The sequence below is a fragment of the Crocodylus porosus genome, unplaced genomic scaffold (assembly GCF_001723895.1).
Source record: "Crocodylus porosus isolate Cpor-Errol unplaced genomic scaffold, CroPor_comp1, whole genome shotgun sequence".
NCBI classification, from domain to species: Eukaryota; Metazoa; Chordata; order Crocodylia; family Crocodylidae; genus Crocodylus; species Crocodylus porosus.
In genome coordinates, this window is record NW_017728914.1 from 20,319,054 (window position 1) to 20,340,369 (window position 21,316).

Genomic DNA, 21,316 nt, shown 5'->3' on the forward strand with positions numbered 1-21,316 from the left:
GTGGGAGGGAGTGGAAAAAGGGAGACAATGCAGCCTGCTGAACATAGGCCCAACAGCTGTTCTCAAATGGTTTCCATTGCAAAGGGCGCTGTTCTGCATTATCAGTGAGGTACAAATTTCCATGTACATCTAATGAGAAACACTGCTGTGCTACCCATTTGTCTAGTTTGGTTCTGGCAACATTCCTATGTTAGAAATCCCATAGTTCACATAAGAAGTGTATTCACCCTGCTGTTTAATCTGTCTTCACTCGAGGAGATGAACGCCATGTATAAACAGACAGCACTGGATATAAACAGCCTCCAGACCTATGCACGGCAAGAATTAACCAGTGCTCAGTGTGTGTTTTTTGGGAGGGAAGTTGTTTGTTTACTACAGTTCATCAAACTGTAAGTGCAGCAAAATCCAAAACTCAGGCTGGATGCCATCCCCAGAGAGAAACCCTGACCAGGGGCGCGCTGACAGAGGTAAACAAGCGGGAGACAGGATACTTTGCTGTTTGTTGTGGTTGGCAGGTGAGCAAAGATTTCACTCATAAAGTGGAAAAAATTAAAAAAAGAGCGATCCATTCTCATTTGTGGAACATAATATCAAAGGGTCAGGAAAATAGCTATGTGAGGCACTGCATGCTGGAGGGACCAGTAGGCATCTCCAGCATACCCTGAACAATAGCACTGAAATAAGGATCACATTCCTATGTCACAGCTCAATGCTGTGAAGTGGTAAGTGCTTCTTGAGAGGATCCCACTAACTTTTGTGGCATTTAAGGGCAAGAGAACTGGAGGACGCCAGGGTTGGATCCCTGCAGCTACAGCAGATGCATGGGGCTGAGCTAACAGACATACTGCATTCTTCTGGGAGTTGCACCAATTGTTGCATTTGGCTTTACCCATAATAGTAAGCAATACATGATCCAGAACTGGATCTTGGGATGAAATTTTGCCACGTGAAAGACCTGTTTTGCCCACCAGGCAAAGGAGCTCTTGGCAACTCTCTGACAATCAGTCATAGGATGATACTTGTTCCTTTAACTCACAGCCCCTTCTGGAACCTCATCACAGAACTGAATTGCACACAGAGCCAAGTTTCTCATGTTCACTTGGTCAAGATGTTTCTCATAAAGAAATGACAAGGGAGTGGGGGAGGAAGATCATGTTTTCCTGTTCATTACTTATAAGATTTACAAACTTAAACGAAGACAACCCTCCTCCGCCTCCATGAGATTTCATTATAATAAGAGCATTCTCTCTCACTCTCTCTCTGATTTGGTTTTGTAGGGTTAGCATTAACTTCCCCCAAAATTGAGAGTTCAAGGTATAAAACAGAATCCCACTAGAGAAAAAAAACAAAATCAAACACCCATACATCCAACTCTGAGCAAAATCATTTGTGCTACCAGGACATCAACAGGACACATTGAGGCAAACATTGCTGCTTTAATCACAGGAAGGTTCCCCTTCAATTTAAGCAGTAGGTTGGATGTCCGAGGAAATAAGCAAGGTGCTCATCACTCTTCTCATGCATCCACTGGAGCTGTTGGGAACATTTAGAATTCAAGGGAAAACCAGACAAGCCAATGAAATATTAAAAGTCATCAATTGTGTGGGTGGGTGGGCATACATTCATGCGTGCGGGTGGATGCACATGTGTGTGAGGCTGGAGGCCCGAGTGACTGGTATTCTGCAAGACTCCTGGAGTTTTCCTTCCTCCCTTTTGTGTCAGTGAAATGTAACACTGTGAGCAGCAGCCCCAGAAGCTGATGTCAGGCAAAAAAGTGAAGCAAGGACTTCAGGCTTTGGAGATGCGCAGGTTTCAGTTGGATCACACTCTTCATCACTGATGGTGACCCCTTTGCTAAGACAACTCCTCAGGGAACAGTCAGTAACAAATTCTTTCAAGGCATCTGATCTATATCTGTTTACAAATTAGCCATTGGGGAAGGGGGGAAGGAACCAGCCTTAGAGTGGGTGCACGGGTGGCCAGGTTCCGGTTTTTAGAGTTACACGTTGTCCTATGTCATGTCATTTTGCATTTTGTTAGCTTCACCCTCCTTGGGCTGCAACCTGACAATGGATCCCCTCAAAAGAGATAAATTGAAAAGTAGGGATATTCTGTGTATCCTGCATCCAAACTAATCACCAAGTGCACAGAACATACTGTGCTGTTATTGATTTGTTCCCAAGCGTCTCCAAACAGCCTTCAAGAAAACAAAGATGAAATAAAGAGAACCCAGGGAGATGACAGAATGAATAAATTATACACAGAGTCTTCTCTATTCAGCTCCCTGTCTCCAACAAGGAAGAGAAACTACGCTGTTACCTGAGCATACATACAACAAGGCATATGGCTATAGCAGATGCCCAAGGCATTGGGCGTGTTGCAGGAGGTATGCAGTGAGGACAGAGCGTCTTGAGCCTCTCTGAGAAATGCAAATATGTAGCCTGATTCCAAGTGTTTCTGTTTGGACTGAGAGGTTGCAAGACACCGTGTGCTTGTTCAACAAACCCTCACATCAAAAATTGTCTTCAGTGATTAGAGAGAGTGACTGAGGGCAAAAGGATGCCTGGTTCTCCTGCAAGCTTAGCCTGGAACCCAATCCCTTTGGGATCTTAAAAGTTTTCTACACCTCCACTTTCCTATCTGTAAGACAGGGGCAACTGGGTTTTTTGGAGGCACCAAAAGAGCCATGCTGGAAAGGTGCTATTAAAAGGTCAAACATTCTTTTTAAAAAGGTGACTCTAAGCATCAGAGTTACTCCTGGCAAACTCTTCATGTCCATGCACCAGGCAAGACCTTCCTGCAGAGGATGCAAGTCTTTAAAACTAGAAGCAATACCCACACGTCACAGTTATAGCTAAGGAAATTGGTAAGTCAATTTGCTAATACCAGTTTGGATGACCCAGAACTGCTACAGATAGACAGAGATTAGTGCTAGTGGGAGTTAAAGCTCCATTAAGAGAGCATATCATCATGGGATTTGAAAGGGTTTTTATTTTACTGCAGTCTTACAGATAAGAGAAGATGGCAAACTATTGCAAACAAAGATTCATTCACTAATCACAGCAGCAAATGTGCTCTCCCTCCATCTAGCAGTACTAAAAAGAATTGTTTTGTCACAATTTTTCAAGCTACATTTTAATGACCTAACTAAGCTGACGTGTTCAGAAACTTGTGCACGTCAGACCCCTTGTTAAATCTTTTCATAAATACATATGACAAGGTACCGGACCCATCTGCCACTTATAGAACGGTATGCACCTCAAGGAAGAGAAAACTCACTTTAGCCTCTGAATGTCCAGCCAGCCCATAAGCTACAGCATAAGATTTTTTTTACATTCATATTCTCTGAAGGTTCTTACAGAGACTTTATCACTTTATTGGCCATGAGCCAACAGGGAGGTAGAAGATTGATGAAGACAGGGTTGCAGGGACTGTCATAACCAGCTATAAGAGGATAAAGAAAAAAATCTTAGAGCTATGAAGAAAGATAATCTGGGTCCTAATAAACACACTGAAAAGGGAAAATAAGGCATGAGGCAGTCTCCCTTGGCCTGTGCCCACGGAGATCAGATCTGGACAATTCTACATCTGAACCCAGTTTACCCTGCACATGTTCTGAACATGAACAGCTGGGTCCAGGCACCACAGTATGTGACAAACCACTACATAATTGCTAGGAAACAGATTCAGCTTATACAGTTGGCTCCTCTCCCAGGAGTCTGCTTAGAGCTACAACTACCCCACTTTGCAGAAGCCCCAAATGGTGCAATTTTGTCTCCATTTTAAAAAGAGGGCAGAGTAAGGGCAAATGAGAGAAAGCAGGCATTCTTCAGCTGACCTGCTCAGGGCTCTCAGTCTGGATGCAGGTGCTCCACAGAAGCCAACAACCTGTGCTCTGGCTTTGCCAAGGAGTGGGTGGAAAGCTTGGTTTGTTCCACAGGCTGTTATACTTTTTTAAAAAGTAGTGCACTTACTAAATGACAAGCAAGGTTCTCAGCTGATGCAAGTCAACGTGGTTCTGTTGAAGCCGGCGGTGGCACACCAACTCATGACAGCTGTGGATTTGACTCAACATTTATTACTAAGTTTACGGGTCATAGAATCTTAATTGGAAGACTCTTAGAAATAGTAGCATGGTACTACTTTCTACCCCTTTCACTGCCGAAGACTTTATAGCATTGCAAAGGCACTCAATAAAAGACTTATTTTATCCACCAGTGAGAAGCAATCACTCCTGCAATGGAAGGAGTCAGGTGTCTAATGGCACATAGCAACGCAATACCACAGAAAACAGAGAATGCCATAGGCAGCTGAAGATGCACAGAACATTTTTAGGAAATAAGATGCTAGCCTCAGTGTGTCCAGAACAATGCGGTAACATAGCTGCATTATTAATAATGGTGCTGTGGATCTTCGATCCCCAATTGCAGCCAACCCTGGTTTGGGGGAAATTGTCTTCTAGGTGGATTTTAAATGCTACTAAAACAATAGCTTGCAGAGGAACAGAATCCCATGCAACAAATGCTTCAGCATCAGTTACAGAGCGTTAAAGTCAGCCATTAAGACTCCATTTCTTACCTTGGATGTGGCTGCACTTTCCATTCTTTACTTCATTCCTCAGAGACATTGTGCCATAAATACCCGTACACCTTCCTGAGCCTTTTATCTTGATAATGCTGCCTTCCGTCATGGAAGCCAGAAAAGGATCGAGCAGACCAAGTCCTAACAGTTGGGAGATGCCCAGACAGCTACACCAGAGACCGGTGATGGTTTCAACTCTAAGCCACTAGAACAGTGCCTTCTGCCTTGCTGGTTGCTAAGGCGGCAGTATTCCCAGAGAAATCCATGGGTTGAGTATCCAGGCTCTCCTCTGAGAAACCCAACCTGAGAACAAGAGTTTCAGATTCCTCAGGGAAAGAAATGGCACTTGGCTACCATCTGGACACACAGGGATCAATTACGATTCTGCCAGGTGTCTGCACCAGGTGATCATTAATAATGCAGACATGCTTGGTTCAGTCTCACTTAACTGCCTCAAATACTTGTCACTCTCCATCTCTTTAATCCTTAGGCAGTGGTTTCTTGATGGTTAAGTATTAACATCCCTCAGTAACCCTAGCATGACTCCTTTGCAATGTGGCTTTGGATGAACAGATAAAAATTGTAATACAATACTGAAAATGGGGAAACTGAACCTCGGAGAAGTTAAACAACTTCCCCCCCACAAAGCAGTTCTGCTCCAGAGCTAAAGCTTCAGTCAAGACTAGACCCCAGGTTTCTTGACACTCTACTAGTGTCCTGGCCACAGGATAAAGTTTGCTACCAACACATTTGTCAGTCAAGCCAGTGGGCCACATTTTCTGCTAGTACAAATAATGCAGCTCTACTGAAGTGCCTGGAGTTTGCCAAATTTACCCTAACATACCCAAGCATAGTGTAACTCAGTACTCTATCGATTAGATATTTACTTCTACCTGCAAACACATTCTTAACCATTTGGTATCCAATTACTAGAACAGATGGAATATTTCCTTCTTCAGACAACTGATGCCATTCTCCACACTGAAATCAAATATAACTGAAGACTCACATTTTCTTTAGCCACAGAATAGTTTCCCTCGGGTCACAATAGGAGAATTACCCCAGTATCATCACACAAGTGCGATGCAAGCCTGACTTCCACCTCCGAAATGATTCACGGCCACTTTGATGAGGCTACCAAAAAAGCTGCCCATTGAAGAGCTATGGTAGACACACATTTTTCTGCTAGGGACACCACTGAAAAGCAAACTGATTTCACAGAGACCAGTGAACAAGTATCATTAACTGGTGAGAAGTTTCAGTCACTGCTGTCCAGGTGTGAATTAAAACCACTCAGAGGTGAACAGCTCCACATTCATCTTGTGGTCTGGTTTTGCAGTGCTGGCACTTGGACATCATCAGTGGGAAGGATCAGGAAATAAGACAGAGTAAATAGTCTCTGCAGGCCCCCAATCAATGCAGGAGATGACTTCATCTCTAAACAAACAGGTTCACAGTTGCTATACTCATTGCGCATTACTCAAGTTAGCTTTTCTGGTATATTTAGAACAAGTCCTCAACTGTGAAGTATCTACATATCCAGACAAGACAGGGATCCTAAATTTTAATCCCTGCTGTCAACTCATTCACAGACCTTAAGCACCTCACCTAACTTTGTTTGTTACTCAATAAGGGCTTCCTATCTCCCAGCAGTCTTTTGAAGATTAATTAGTCAAGGTTAGTAAACGTTAGGATATGAACAGCACTAGGTAAATGCCAAGCATGAATATAACTAGAGTATCTAGCTTGTAATTAAAACTTGTAAGAAAGAGTTTTAGATACAGCCATTATGCAAAGTGTCCTTAGGAAATAACTTAATGGAGACAACTTAATTTAAAGTGCGGCCAGTATTTGTCTAATTTATAGGCATATGCTTGTAAAACAGGAGGGGGAAAGAATGATGCCTCAGGAACTTGGAATACAAGGAGAAAAAGATATACAGTTAATACGAAATGTCAAGAAGTAAACTATCTACCCAAAGAGTGTTTGTTGAAACATTCTACAGACACATAGCAACTCCCTGAGGCTTTTGTTCAACACTGACTGCAAGAGAAAGAATGGAGCCATTTTTCTTTTACAATCAGAGTCGGGAAGTCAAGGGAACGCAGAGGCACTGATTTCAGTCTGTCAGGATGAGGCCCAGATTGGCAGCAAGGAAGGCTGGTTCAAACCCATGACTACAGCGGTTGAGAACTGCCTTGAGATCGCCCTAAATGAGGCACCCTATATCCCAGCTGATCTGCCTACAACTGAACTGGGAATAATGGACTTCACAAAACAATGCAAAATGTTTTACGTAGATGGGGTGGGGAGAAGGGAAGCACTATAAATCTTCAGAAGCACATAAGGGTAGAGAATAGCTAAGTATACAGGACAGACAGCGCTTATTTACTGAGATGTTGGACAGGAAAGGAACCAGCTAAATCTGATGATACCAAGCAAGCCTTCCCTGCATTGCTAGCACTGCTGGCCTTGAACATGTCCCTCTCACTTACTTGCTCTTGAACGTTCTAAACCCAGAAACGTGGCAAAGTCACTCAAGGAGCACAACCCTTGCAGCTGCTCTCAAGACAGTGGTCTTGAGCACAACTGTGGAGAGAGATTCCCCTGGAGCAGCTTTCCCTCACACATTTCAGGGTTTGGCACGTGCCAGTGGGAGCAGGTGAGCAAGGTGTTTTCAAAACCAGAGCCCTGGCAGCAGCAGGCATGTCACTTCCAGACCACTGCTGCAAAACCAGTCTGGGTTAAGTTTGGAAACGAAAGTTGTCCGCAGATGAAGCCATAGGGTGAAGCAAGCCTGGTGGGACCCAGCTGAGTTCCAAGTCGCAAAATCCAACATCCTGATTAACACCTGTCCCATTATCCTGACAACCGTCTCCAATTGGCCAAGGACTGAGGAATGCCTGGAGATAGTCCATTCTCTCACCTCTAGAAGCAGTTCCCTGAGGGCCAAGGGAGGCTGCCTTGCTTTACACTCCTCATGTGGCCCTCTGGCATCTCTGTAAAACATCTACCAAAGCAAAAACAAAGGGGAAAAGGAGAAGACGAGGACAGAGGAAGCCTTGGACCACTAAACCAAGCATCACCCACAAGAACAGCCCAGCCTAGACCAACAACAAGCAGAACAAATACCTAGGTAAGCAACAGGGGCCCAGGTAGTACTGGGATTAGAGGGGCAGTGTATGAATCTTCAGGAGGCCTCAAATGCCTCTACACAAATGCTCGTAGTATGGGGAACAAGCAAGAGGAACTTACCCTCCTGCTAGCTAACAACAACCCAGACATAGTGGGGCTCACCGAAACACGGTGGGACCCAACGCATGACTGGGCGGTGAATATCAAGGGCTATAGGCTGCACAGGAGGGATAGACAGGGAGGAAAGGTGAGGGTGTGGCACTCTACGTCAAGGAGAAATGCACATCCTCAGCGAGTAGTACTGGGTCACTCAGTGCAGGAGGGGCACACTGAAGTGCTCTGGATTAGAATAGTAGGAGGTCGAGGGGAAAGGGACTTAATGGAGGGGGTCTACTACAGACCACCCAACCAAGGGGAAGAGCTAGGCCAGGAATTCTTAAGTCAGCTCATGGAGGTAGTTAGGCCAAAGGACGTGGTCATCATGGGTGACCTGAACTTTCCAGACATCTGCTGGGAAGAGCAGTCCGCCAGGTCTGACTGCTCACGTAGGTTCCTAGCCAAGATACAGGACCTCCGTCTAACCCAGGAGGTGCACAGCCCCACCAGGGGAGATGCCTTGTTGGATCTGGTCCTGACTACGGGCGATGACTGGTGAGGGGGCTGCAGGTGCTCGATCACCTGGGCGACAGTGATCATTGCCTGCTGGAATTCACCGTCCAACGCAAGGTGGTGAAGGTCTGCAGCAAGGCAGCAGCCCTGGACTTCAGGAGGGCAGATTTCAATGAGCTAAGGAGACTAGTCAGAGAGACACTGCGGTCCCGGAGGGGAGGGGAGCCAGGTGTCTAAGAAGAGTGGTCATTCCTTAAGGAGACGATCCTCCAAGCCCAAAGGGAGGTAATCCCAACACAGGTCAAAGAGGGCAAGAGGGTGCAAAAGCCCCCATGGCTCACCAAAAGCATCCAGGAATGTCTCAAGGGAAAAAGGAGGCGTGCACCCAATGGCAGGGAGGGGCCATCACCAGGGAGGATTATACTGTGGTTGCTCGGGAATGCAGGGGGGCAGTCAGGAAGGCCAAGGTGGAGATGGGACTGGGACCAGCTTCCTGGATCAAGGACAGCAAGAAGTCCTTTTTTAAATACATAGGGGTAAGAAGAAGGTACAGGGTAACTTGGGCCTTCTGCAGGACACGCTAGGAAATCTGGTCGTCACACCAGACAGCAAAGCTAACCTATTTAACAATTTCTTTGCCTCCATTTTTCTAAGCAGGGACCTGGTCATCCCCCACCACCGGGTCCCCCTCAGGCCCCAGGGGAGGCGCACCCAGGCCTAGGGTCAGAGAGGACCAAGTCAGGGAACTTCTGGAGGGACTGGATGTATTCAAATCAGCTGGTCTGCATGATCTCCACCCCAGAGCACTGAGAGAATTAGCAGAGGTCATTGCAGGACCCCTGGCACGGCTTTACAAGCACTCATGGTGCTCTGGTGTGGTGCCAGAGGACTGGAAAAAGGGCCAATGTGGTTCCCATTTTAAAAAAAGGGAGGAAGAAGGACCCAGGAAACTATAGGCCCGTTAGTCTTACCTTGGTCCTGGGTAAGCTTTTTGAGAGAATTATCCTGGCATACGTCTGCAAGGGGCCAGCAGGGGAGGTTATGCTTAGGGACAACCAACATGGGTTCATTAGAGGCAAGGCCCTGTCACACCAACCTGGAGGCCTTCTATAACCAGGTCTCAAAATCCTTAGTCGCAGGTGTCATGGTGGACATAGTCTTTCTGGACTTTGGGAAGACCTTCGACACTGCCACAGTCTCCTAGCTTTTTAATGAGAATGGAGTGAGAGACACAGTCAGATGGATCACAAATTGGCTGGAAGGCCGCACCGAGAGAGTGGTGGTAGACGGGTCTTATTCAACCTGGAGGGATGTGGGCAGTGGTGTCCCCCAGGGCTCAGTCCTTGGGCCTGCGTTGTTCAACTTCTTCATCAGCAACTTGGACAAGGGGGTAAAAAGCACCCTGTTCAAATTTGCAGATGACACTAAGATGTGGGGAGAAGTGGGCATGCTAGAAGGGAGGAATAGGCTGCAATCGGACCTGGGCAGGTTACAGGGGTGGGCGGATGAGAACAGGATGGGTTTCGACACTGACAAGTGCAAAGTGATGCACCTGGGGAGGAAGAACCAGCACCATACCTACAGGCTGGGGAACTCCCTTCTCGGCAGTGCAGAGGCAGAGAAGGATCTTGGAGTCATTACTGATGCCAAAATGAACATGGGCCAACAATATGAGGACCCGGTCAGGAAGTACCTTGTCCACAGATGCATCTCAAGCAGGTCCAAGGAGGTGATCCTCCCCCTGTACGTGACACTGGTGAGGCTGCAGCTGGAGTACTGCATCCAGTTCTGGGTGCCGCACATCAAGAGGGATGTGGACAACATGGAGAGGGTCCCAAGGAGGGCCACCCGCATGGTCAGGGTGCAGCAGGGCAGGCCCTACGAGGAGAGGCTACGGGACCTGAACGTGTTCAGCCTCCACAAGAGAAGGCTGGGAGGATCTAGTGGCCGTTTAACAAACTAGTCAGAGGGGACCAGCAGGCATTGTGGGAGTCCCTGTTCCCCCGAGCACTGCCAGGAGTGACTAGAAATAATGGTCACAAGGCGGCAGAGGGTAGATTGAGGCTGGACATCAGGAGGTGCTACTTCACGGTCAGGGCGGCTAGGATCTGGAACCAACTTCCAAGAGAAGTGGTGCTGGCTCCTACCCTGGAAGTCTTTAAAAGGATGCTGGATGAATACCCCACCAGGGTCATTTGACCCCAGTATCTTTGCTGCCATGGCAGGGGGTCAGACTTGAAGATCTGCTCAGGTCCCTTTCAACCCTAACAACTATGAAAGAAGGAAGGGGACATAATTTCTCCTTGTTGTCCTCCCCGGTAGGCTCAAACCATACACTGGCCATTCCAGGGAAGAGAATCCTGGGACATTCACAGGTTTTAACACACTCTAAACATATCATTTTATGACAATATTTGTGCATCTCTACAGCTCTGGCTCAATGCCATCACCCCCCCAGGCATACAGCCAAGACCACCACCACTGAGACTCACAACAAGTCCCTGGGGAGGCAAAGCCTGGGCGAGCTCCATGAAAGGCACTGCTTAATGGATTGAGGTGTGTTCGCCAAGCCATGTGCGGAGCCCATGCAGGACTGGAAGAGCAGGCCGTGCCACAGGTCAGAACAAAGGCAGGACTGTATGAAAGCAGCATGTAGCCCAGGGTCAAGCCAATGCTATTAGTCCTTCAATTTCATGAGCACTGAGTTCTCCCACAAATCATATTAGACATGAAAGAAATGACCTTTTTAACAATGCAGTCACTATGTATCCTGCATACTTCCCAGAGTTTATTGGGCATTACCCAATTACTTATTAACTCATTCAACAACAGCTAAATCTATTCAGCTCATTTCTCCCTACTCTTTCTGGAATGTCTAAAATTAAGATAAAAGAACTGGGTCAAGTTAGCTTTGGCTGAAAGAGAAACCCGTGAACTAGAAGAATCAGAAGTAGTGCCTCTGGGAACCCTCATCATAGTTCTCTAAGACACTTACTGAGGATACCATGAGAGCTGTCTGTACAGTGAGCACCATTTTCATACGCAGAGCAATATTACCTAGAGAGCTCCTAGAGACAGACACCAGATTTCAAGTGTAAATCTACAAGGCATCTTGGACCTGTGGTTATCAACTGACTCTACTGGGTTGATGTAGCAAATGGCTCTGAGAGGCATGTTCCCAGGGACAGATGCCATGCTACTATCCCTACAACATGAAAGCAGTGCCCTCTTTCTCCCAGAAAGAGTTATTGGGGAGAATTTTAAGAATTTTTGGCAGCCAACCCCCACCCAGCTGGGTAAGAGAGACTACCAGCACAAGCCCTACCACACACTGTGGAAACTATCCCAGAACATACATGCAAAGGCAGCACTGCAAAGGCTCCTGCAATGTCCACCCAAAGTCCTACTCACATAACTTGGAGCAGCCCTCCACATGGAAGCTCTGATTCACAGCTGTCAGGTTTTGGGCAGCTGCCCAGAGGCTGTTCTGTTGAGGTTTCCTATCTCAAGACAACTTCATTAGTGTCGCTGTGGCCTGAGAGACGCACCCAACATCTGACAATAAGTTGTGTCAGGTCAGACACTACTGGTAAGTGCCATCTCCCCAACCCCAAATAATTAAAACCCGGTCTTCTCATCCTTGCCACAAGCACGCTGGTTTGTTTTCTACCACACTGTCAATTCCATACCGATGCAAAACTAAAAGACAGCCTGGGAATCCAGGCCAAAACATCCCTGAAATGTATAACTGCAATCACTACAGCGTAGTTATGATTTGGGCTGTTTGGTCAGATACCTTGTATTCCCTTTATACAGAACCATCTAAATCATTACTTTTAATCAGTGCACATTCAAGTTCCTGGCTGCCTCTTTAAGCACATTAAAATATGTGTTCACCCTTGGCTCTAATAAACTCATGAAATCAATGTACCACAGGTTTGCAGGAGGTCATCGGTGGGATGGACCTCAGAAAGGCTTACCATACGTGAAGCATAAAGCCACTGTTGCTTGAGCTAGAAAAGAAACTTGGTAAGATGCTAGTCAGTAGTAGGCCCTTACTCTGATGCTAAACACCTACTAACAAGACGTAATCATTCATGCTTACAGTGTGTCATAGTAATCATGCGTGGGATGGACTCATGATAGAGACATGACAGCATGTTTCCCAGCAGTAAAGATGAAATTGTCAAAGCAACCAAGTAGTTTAGGAGCCTAAGTCTCATTTTCAAAATGGATCAAGCATTTAGCCACTTTTGAATATGGGATTTATATTTCCAAGTACTTAGGGAACCCTGAAAATTTTACCCTAAAAGCATGTTAAGAAAGTGAGACCTGCAAAGGAGTACAGACCTGTGATATGTAACACAATAAATCTAGTGAGAACTTCCCATTAGTTTATTCCCTTGAAAAGTTTTACGCATCTCTGACTTTTGGCTTAGTACCCGTTTCCCATACCACTGTCAACAGCATTTAAAATATATTGCCTGTAGCCACTAACCACATCAATAGACAAATTGCTTATGGGATTATGCCAGAGCAAGGTCATAACTTATTTACACATTTTTGGCCCATATGTTTCAAAGTGGTTTACAGAACACTGATAAGAACTGTAATCATCAGTATTTTACAGATGAAAGAAATTGAGTCACAGAGGTTAAGCCAGCGACAGAGTAAACAGCAGCACTGGGAAAAGAACACATATGAAGTTGGTTTGGTAAAGACAGAAATAACCACTTAAATCCAATAGGTTTGTGGGAGATACCACTAGAATCATGTGGTCAATTAGCCAATCGGGCCTAATCAATTGCCATCCACGAAAATTGCATTTCTGGAGATGTGCTAAATGCATGTAATCAACAGAAGAAAGAAAAAAGGAAGAAAAGAAAGAATAGCAAACTGCTTGATCTCCAGAATGAGAGGTCTGGAGTAAGTCATAGACCAGACCTCGTTGTCTAAAGGCTAAGCAGGGCAAAATTCGGAGACCTACCAGAAGAACAAAAGAACCATGGTTTTTTCAGCATCTTAATTTTTCCTCCATCATTTTCAAGGGCATGTTTTGCTCAGTCTCAGAACTCAGTTTGGTGAGCAACAACTTAGGAAGGACCAGATTCAGATCTCACATACATGAAAAACTGGCATAAAAGCAGAGAGAGAGGGAGGGGAAATTCTAGCTCTGATGAAACAGTGCAGGGTTAGAAGTTCCTGGGAAAGTGATAGCAAGAAGAGTTGGGGTTTTATTTTGATTTTTTCTACGCCAGCATTATCAGTCAAGTGGTGATAATATTGTGCATTAAACAATTAGCAACTTCCGACCCTGCATTCCAGGCACCAACTCAGTATCAGCCAACCCCTTGGACTGAAGTGAGAGGCTGATAAGAAGCTTCACTTGAAGAGTAACACCAGCAAGTTAGTTGTGTTGTTCAGCACCAGGGGCTGACTCACCCCACAATGAGCGCCACAGTCAGAGCCATGCTCTTTCTACCATTCCAATAGGGAGGAAAAAAAAAAAACAAAAACCCAAATCTGTCACCTTCAACAAAGATCTTCTTGAGGGAGCCCTGGAGTGGGTTAGTTCAACCCTTTGGCTGAATCTCTGGAGGTTTCGGTTTACATCTGCTCAGGTCAGAGGTAAAATGAGTTCAACAGTCTCAACCTTCCCAAAAAGCAGCTTGTACAAATCCAGCACAATTTCATATGATTTACATATTTCTGTTGGGTGGAGGCCCAGATCTGGGACAGCAGACAGACTGTAGGTGAGGAATGAGAAAGGATGGATGAGATGGGGGTGGCTCCATCATGAAGCAGCAGTTTTATGAGTAGAGATGTTGGCAGAGTGCAGGAGGGATCAGACACAGAGCAAACCCGGAAATATCAAAAGGTCAGGACTTCAGGGATGTAGTTTGTAGAGCATTTGTCTATGCTATGCCCATTTCCAGCCGGTTCTCAGAAATGACTGCAGCCTGATGCATACTGTTCTCATGGAGAATTTAGTGTTATTCTTAACCTAAAATGAGGAGGCACTGAACTGAAAGTGTACAATGGGTGTCTGTATATAAAAGACATGCTCAGAGTTTGAGGATTTCCAGGGGTCCAGAATTTTTCCTTCTCTTAGTCACAGATGCCCCAGTGTACGGACACATCTCCATTCCACATTCAAAAGGTTCTTTGCCCTGCTTGGTGCAGCTTCGTGACAAAACACTTTCTTCCACTAGGAAATATAACCAAGAATAATATCCTATGCTGTACTGCTGCTGCAGGTAGACTTTTGCAAAAAAAGCTGAAGGAAACATCATAGAGATACAGGGTCACAGAACACAAAAAGAACAAACACCCTCTCAGTCTGCTGCTCTCTGTGGTGGCTTACGCGCCCAATCCAAACAGCGTGAGCAGTAAAATGCTGAACATACACATTTGCTTTCTTGAAACTAAGAATTACTTGAAAATAAGGACAGCTCTCCCAGTTTCTGGTTCTTCCATTTCCCTCTGCTGATTTGAAACGTCTTACATTCCCTGTGAAGGAACACTGGTGCAGCTCATGATGCAGCTCTTCAAATTAGTCTAATTCCTATCTAAGCCATTACTGTAGCAGTGGCCAATATGATGCAAGTATAATTAAGGTCACCCAAGGCTAGCTACCTGCGAGCATTGCCCTTCTCTGGTGACAAGGAGACAGAAAAGAACTTAGATAGATAAAGAACATAAAGGGGCTTAATAGCAACACCTCCCCAGAGATACCCAGGTGCTGGTATGCAACACTTAGCCCCAAATAGCCTTTGTCCTAATGGGGTCGCTGCACTCTTATCAGACACTGGTCCAGCTAATTTCTTGCCCTTTTTAGTGCCACCCCAGCATTACAAAACGATTATTATTAATTATGTATAAAATCTAACCCTTGCAAATCAGGCAACTTGAATTCCTCCCCATCTTACAGGAGGGAGAAGAAAAGGAGAGGTCTAAGGTACTTAGTGTCCCATGCCCAAATCCAGTTGGTTTCAATGAGACTCCTGAGTGACTGAGCAACCAACAGGCACCAGATTAGTGTCACAACCAGCCACAGAACAAAGACATCTTGACCCCTACTTAACACCAGACCCTACTACCTTCTAGATCATTACTGCTATCTCGCTGCCTTAAATCGCCACATTGTACTTTGCTCCCAGTAGATGCAGATAAATAGGAATGTACAGTACCTGCTTTATTGTTGTGCATAGACTCTTTGGAAAAAAGTAAGTACTCCAGTTGTGCTGATAACATAGAAAGGCCCACTAAACTCTAAGGGACATATGGGCCAGAAAAAGGAAGAACTGAGAAGTCCTTTAAGAAGCTTGAGAGCATTGGTCCCCAATTTACAAGTGAATAAATGGAAGTCAAGAGACAGCAAGCATTCTCCCCAGAGTCACTGAGCTGGCTCAAAGCTCCCAGATTCCATTATACTGCACTCTGGAGAGTATAACTAGGTTTTGAATTTCAACAGTCCTGTTCATCAAATGTCTGTAACTACAGGGACCAATGTTTTACCTACTAGAATGCAATCTATCTAGGTCCTAGAACCAAAAGGCAGAGCACTGGATTTCCCAGCCAGAAGAGAGAAGTTTTTAAATGCTCTATTTTCCCAAAGACGTTGAGCTGGAATGCTACATATTTAACAGGGCAAATTTAACCCAGGTGCAACTCAATGTCAGTGGAGTCTAAGAGGCAATCTGCTCTCCGGGAGACAAGTAAGTGGGTTATTTGGATCTTTGAAATTTTTTTTCTGTTTTGCAAAGGGTAGAAAGAGCCAAAATGAATGGAGCAGTCACATTTCTATTAAGTGCTTAAGTCTTTCTAAACCAAATGATGGGGAAAAGAAAAGGGAGCTTGAAGTCAAGAGTAGAAAAGGTGTGGAAATGAGGAGGGGTTGAAAGAAAAGTCACATTTTATGTAACTCACATCAGTGCACCACACAAAGAGCTGCAAAGAGGACAAAAAAAACCTGATATCAAAAACGATCAAAGCCTATTTGGAACAATGATTGTGTCTCTTTCTGGGTCTGTCTCTGGCTTTCCCCAGGGAAGGAAGAACACATCCAACCCTTCACAGCAATTGCAGCAAGTTTTTTGGGTTATTTTTAAGATAGTCATTATAACTCTTGTGACTCACTGGCTTGTAATGATGGAAATATGTTGTTTGATCTGCAGAGATACAGACATCCAAAGAAGAAAAGGAAACAGGAATCTTGGGGGAGAAGATGCTCTACAGAAAATAAGAAAGCAGAAATAGGACAGTGAGTGGGAGAAGTGTAGGTTTTTACCCCTCTCCAGACCAACAAATATTGTGATAGTTCTACCCACTTACCCAATGCAATAGGGCATTAAAATAGACACCCTCTTGTTGGCCACTGCCTTCATAGGCTCATTAGAGTCTGCATAGTTACACTAGGGCAGCACCTTAGAACAAAGGATATATGTTAGACTGGAACAAAATCAAGCTAGAAGACATAAAAGTGGCAACCAGCTCTGAAGCCACCATCCCACTTTTCTTCTCTCATGCTTTATACCCCTCAAAAGGTACCTCTGTTGGTATACCTTTGAAAGGCGGCTTTCTTGTGAAGGAAGTCATCTAACCCCTATGCATGGGGGATGGCTGGGCTGGGAGGAAGGAACATTTTCTGATTTGCTTGGACATTTCTGGCTACAAGGGCTGCCCATAGACGAGCCCCCACTGCCAACCATGTGTATGTTTTTGCAGATGTTGAGACAGGATGGATGTGCCGGCTCCATGACAACATCCTACAGAGTCTTTAAGCCACACAGCTGGCACTGGCTCTGAATGCATTTCAGCATAGCTCTGGCTGAAGATTAATTTTGGAACACAAGGAGACCATCTTGGTGGCTTAGGAACTACAGTGCTTCCATGCTCCAGTGCCACAGAAGCATCCATCCAGTCAGAAGAGGGAGCCAAACCCAGAATGGACATCTGTAACAATCTGGATATATAACTGAGAAAACAGCAGAACCATCGTAGTTTTTGCTCCATGTGAAACAGAGCAGGAGCGGTACCTGTTCCTTTTTGCCTCTCAGCTGTCCCTGGCAGCTTAGATCACCTTGTCCACGCTATCCATAGTACACAAGATCACATTCATTTTCAGTCAGATTTTCTTTTTTAATACCAGTTGAACTCCCTAAGATCAGTATTTTGCCACCTTTGGCTCCCAGTCTGCAATGGCAGGCTTCTGTAACACCTGTGGCAGACCAGATTTTCTAGGGTTGCTAAGATGTGGCAGATGTGTAGTGCTAGAAAAGCAAATCTGTTTGGAAAGAGGAAGCAAAGGATGTACACAAGACCCGCTGCCTTTAAGGGGAATAGAGCCAAAGCCTGTGGCTTCCAAAAGCAGATGGCCATGGAAATTCATTTGGGGAACTGACCTCAAAAAGCTCTCACCTCCTACTGGCCCCATGAATAAGAGCCACTTGCGCAAACTGAGATATTAAAGCCATTTCTACAGCACTGTAGATCTGTATAGCCCTTTAAACAACAAAGGGATAAACCAGTGTCTTTCCCTAAGGTGCATATAATAACAGGAGCTGCTCCTGAACACCCATTTCTTATTTTAAACATAACAGGAAGTATCTATTTGTACTTAGCACCTAGAGAGATCATTCATCCCCTCTGCTACAATCGAACTAGAGCACATGGGGAAAGATTGAGCCTCACAGGCCAAATACAGGCCCCCCTCCTGGATGTTATTCAGTGTGTGTAGGTCCAACATGTGAAGAAATCCTCTCAACTGGGTCCGGTGATCCCTCTCTCTCCTGTTTTTCTTCTTGGTGTGTGCTGGTCAATCAGGTGACCTGGCCAGATAAATTCCTGCGGGGAGGGGGAAGTGCTCTCTTCCTTCTGGTTGGCATTTTGAAAGCTGCAAGCAAAGATCCCAGGTTGCTGCCAGGAGATTTTCGGCAAGTAAAAACCTGAAAACTAGCCAGGAGTTGGGAATTATGTGTAGGCCAGTTGCATCTTAAAAGAATTACTGTGTCCAATCTCTGTACAGACTCACATTACTTATGCTTGCTGAAAGTGTATTCTGACTTCCTTGTCTACCCCCTCTGATCAATAAAGGTCTCAGTTTACAGCTTGTCTTGCTGTGCTACTGAGGAGGAAGAGGGAGAAACTTTCCTCTCCCAGCTCAGCCAGCGAAGCTTGTCTTCTTATTTTCCCCCAGTTCTACCTGATGCTATCTTGGAATGCTTTGGGATGAAAGAAGCACCCAGAAATATTACAGTGGGCAAAGCACTCCCAAAGCTGGCAGGGTCAGTGTGCCCTGAGCTGCACAGAGCCCTGCCAGAGACCAGTGCCCAGGTGGTGGCAGCATTACCCCAGGCTTGCAAGTACGCTCCAGGAAGCAGGACAGCTGGCTGTCGGCACCCAGAGGGAGACTCCCAAAATGAGGTTTTAGGTCTGGCACAGTGAGGTGAGTGGCTCAGCATAGTAGCGCCCCCTATTGTATGTGCCACACAACATACTTAACTTTTTAAGGCTTCTTCTCTGAGCAGGCTCCAGTACAGTTTTTGCCCTGCTCATTTGTTTTCTTTGGCACACTACCAAGGCACAGACTAACTGTCTGTCCAATCTTCCTTTCTCGAATATTGGATCTCACAGCCCAACTGCCCCAGGCCTTCAGGATCAGAGGCACACCTACTTACGCGCAGTTTTTCCAGAGCTCCCACTCATGGGTACTCCGATTTACCTCCCCAGGGACAAATGATAATTGAAGCACGAGATCTACAGGCTCTGCCAAGGTTTCTAATGCAAACTGATAGCACAAAAAAATCCACAGATCTAAAACAGGAAAATACCTGTATACATTTCCCAAATCAGTTTTCTCACCTGTTGAGCATGCACCAGGCTTCAGTCTTAAGTAGTCCAGGATTCTTCCACCCCCTTATCATCCTGCATTTGGCTTATCTTGTTTCTCTCAAAATGGTTTGCCAGACCTTCTCTTTTACAACCTGCAACCCCTCTTGTCAGTTGTACCCTGACAATATCAAGTAACCAAAGGGCCCCACCAAATGATCCAGCACTTTAGTACCCAGGCACACCACTTCTCTTAGTCCAACCACCTCTTTTTCCAAAAGTGTTTCAGCGTGAACAGCAGACCCTTAAAACTTAAAAAAAATGCTCTATTGTTGGCCCAAGATGAAAGTAAAAAGCCAGAAGGGAGATAGTCCTACATTCAAAATGGGCCTCACAGTCTGACCCAGCCATGCAGAGAGAGTCACCATTACTAAACCAAATTCACAAGGTGTGTCTGGACAGATTATCTATCTCACAAGGCAGGAGAAAAGTGGCTGCATGTGGTGGGTTTGAAGGAGAGACTTGGAGAAGGAAGAAAAGGAATGAGTTCAAGACAAAAGGGACAGCCAAACAGATGGAGCATTGAGGAATGTGGTAGAAACAAGTGAATGGAGTAGTAAAAGGGAAGTAGGCAGGAACATAGGGAATGGAAGGCAGGAAAAAGAGGCAAAAGAGTGTGTTGAAGTGAAAGTAATATAATCCTTCATTTGTGTGATTGCAATAATCTCCCCAGAAATGTCAGGCCAGCAATAATGCCCGCAGGTTGTAAACATGCAGCCAGAGTATTTCAAAATCCATAAAAGTACAATAAACACACTCTCATTTAAGCATCCATGGTAATAAAGAACAAGGGCAGAGAAATCCTTGAGCTGTGAACAAGATAGGCAGGATTATCTCCCTACTTTGTGTTAATACCCGTCCCATTACCCTGACAACCTCAAGGGACAGGCAGCGGTGGGCACATGAAGGAGCAGCCAAGCACAGAGGGGCATCTGCCCTAAGGGCAAGATCCCTGTATGTTCATTTCAGCCCAGTGCCTGGTTCCTTGAAACTCAGCAGGCTGAAGGATGGCAGGGCATAGGCCCAAAATCTCAAAGAAAGCAAGAGCCATTATTGTTAGCATCCCGCCCTGGAGAGAGATTTCCCGATGCAGCGACCCTTGCTAAGGTAACAGGAAGATGGGGAAGCTGAAGCAAGCAGGGGCCCAGGAAACAAAGACCTAACAAGAAAATGAGAGACTTAAACGCAGAGGCTGGGTCAAATGAACTGACCAAAACAAGCCCCCAGTTTATTGGTCACCCTATAAGATGAACTTTAAAGAGGAAATAAAATACTGAAGAGGCATAATTCTTCTCTCCATATGCAAAGTCACCTCCTTCCCCTAGCTCTAATTGTCCATAAAGCACCTCCCTGTTCCCCCCAGATACACCAGACATTAGCAGAAAAATGTTGACTCATGAGAGTTAATTAGCAGCATCTGTCCAGAGTGTTAATTGCAGGCAGGGAAACTCCCTCAAGTCAGCCTTGCTGGCTCAGAATTTCCTCCCTTTCAAATCTCATTTAGTAGAGGACACCACAGCCACTTCAAAAGCCTGGTGGTACTGAGGATATTGTGGCAAAAGGGTCTCTGCTCCAGCTCTGAGACTGCCCAGCTGCTCCAACATGGGGACCCAGATCAGCTGCTCCAGAACCAAGGATTGTGAGGAGAGCTGACAGGAGTTTGAAGCAACTGCCAGCAATAACCTTGCCTAGCCACAATTTTCCAGTTAGATCTTGAGTTTGTTTTCATTTAATTGATATTTTATTAAATTCCCTATAAATAGAACATAGAAAAACAGACAGGATCATGCAGGCTGCATTTGAAAGCCATTGCCAGCACAGAGAAACCCGCAGGAACTGCAGGACAGAATCTCAGCTCTGCTACAAATCAGAGTCCTTTCCAGAATCGTCTTCCATGGAGCGTGGCTGATGTAGGTGTGGTGGTGCCAGAGGTGACCTGGGACCACTGCTCCAGATAGACTGTAATGTAACAAGATCATTATCTGGCAAGGGTGGATCCAGGATTTCCGGGGGGCAGGGGCGTGCAGGGGTGGCTGAACCCCCTGCTCCCAGCCTCCTCTGCAGGAGCCTCTGGGGAGTTTTTGAAGTCTTAAAGCAAGTG

The 21,316-nt window shown here is 45.6% G+C and overlaps 1 protein-coding gene across 1 annotated transcript in view; it reads right to left on the reverse strand.

The window, feature by feature from the left end:
- The window catches only part of NEURL1B (neuralized E3 ubiquitin protein ligase 1B), a 215,293-nt gene that overhangs the window by 141,339 nt on the left and 52,638 nt on the right, over positions 1-21,316 (reverse strand). The gene's annotated exons all lie outside the window — the stretch shown is intronic.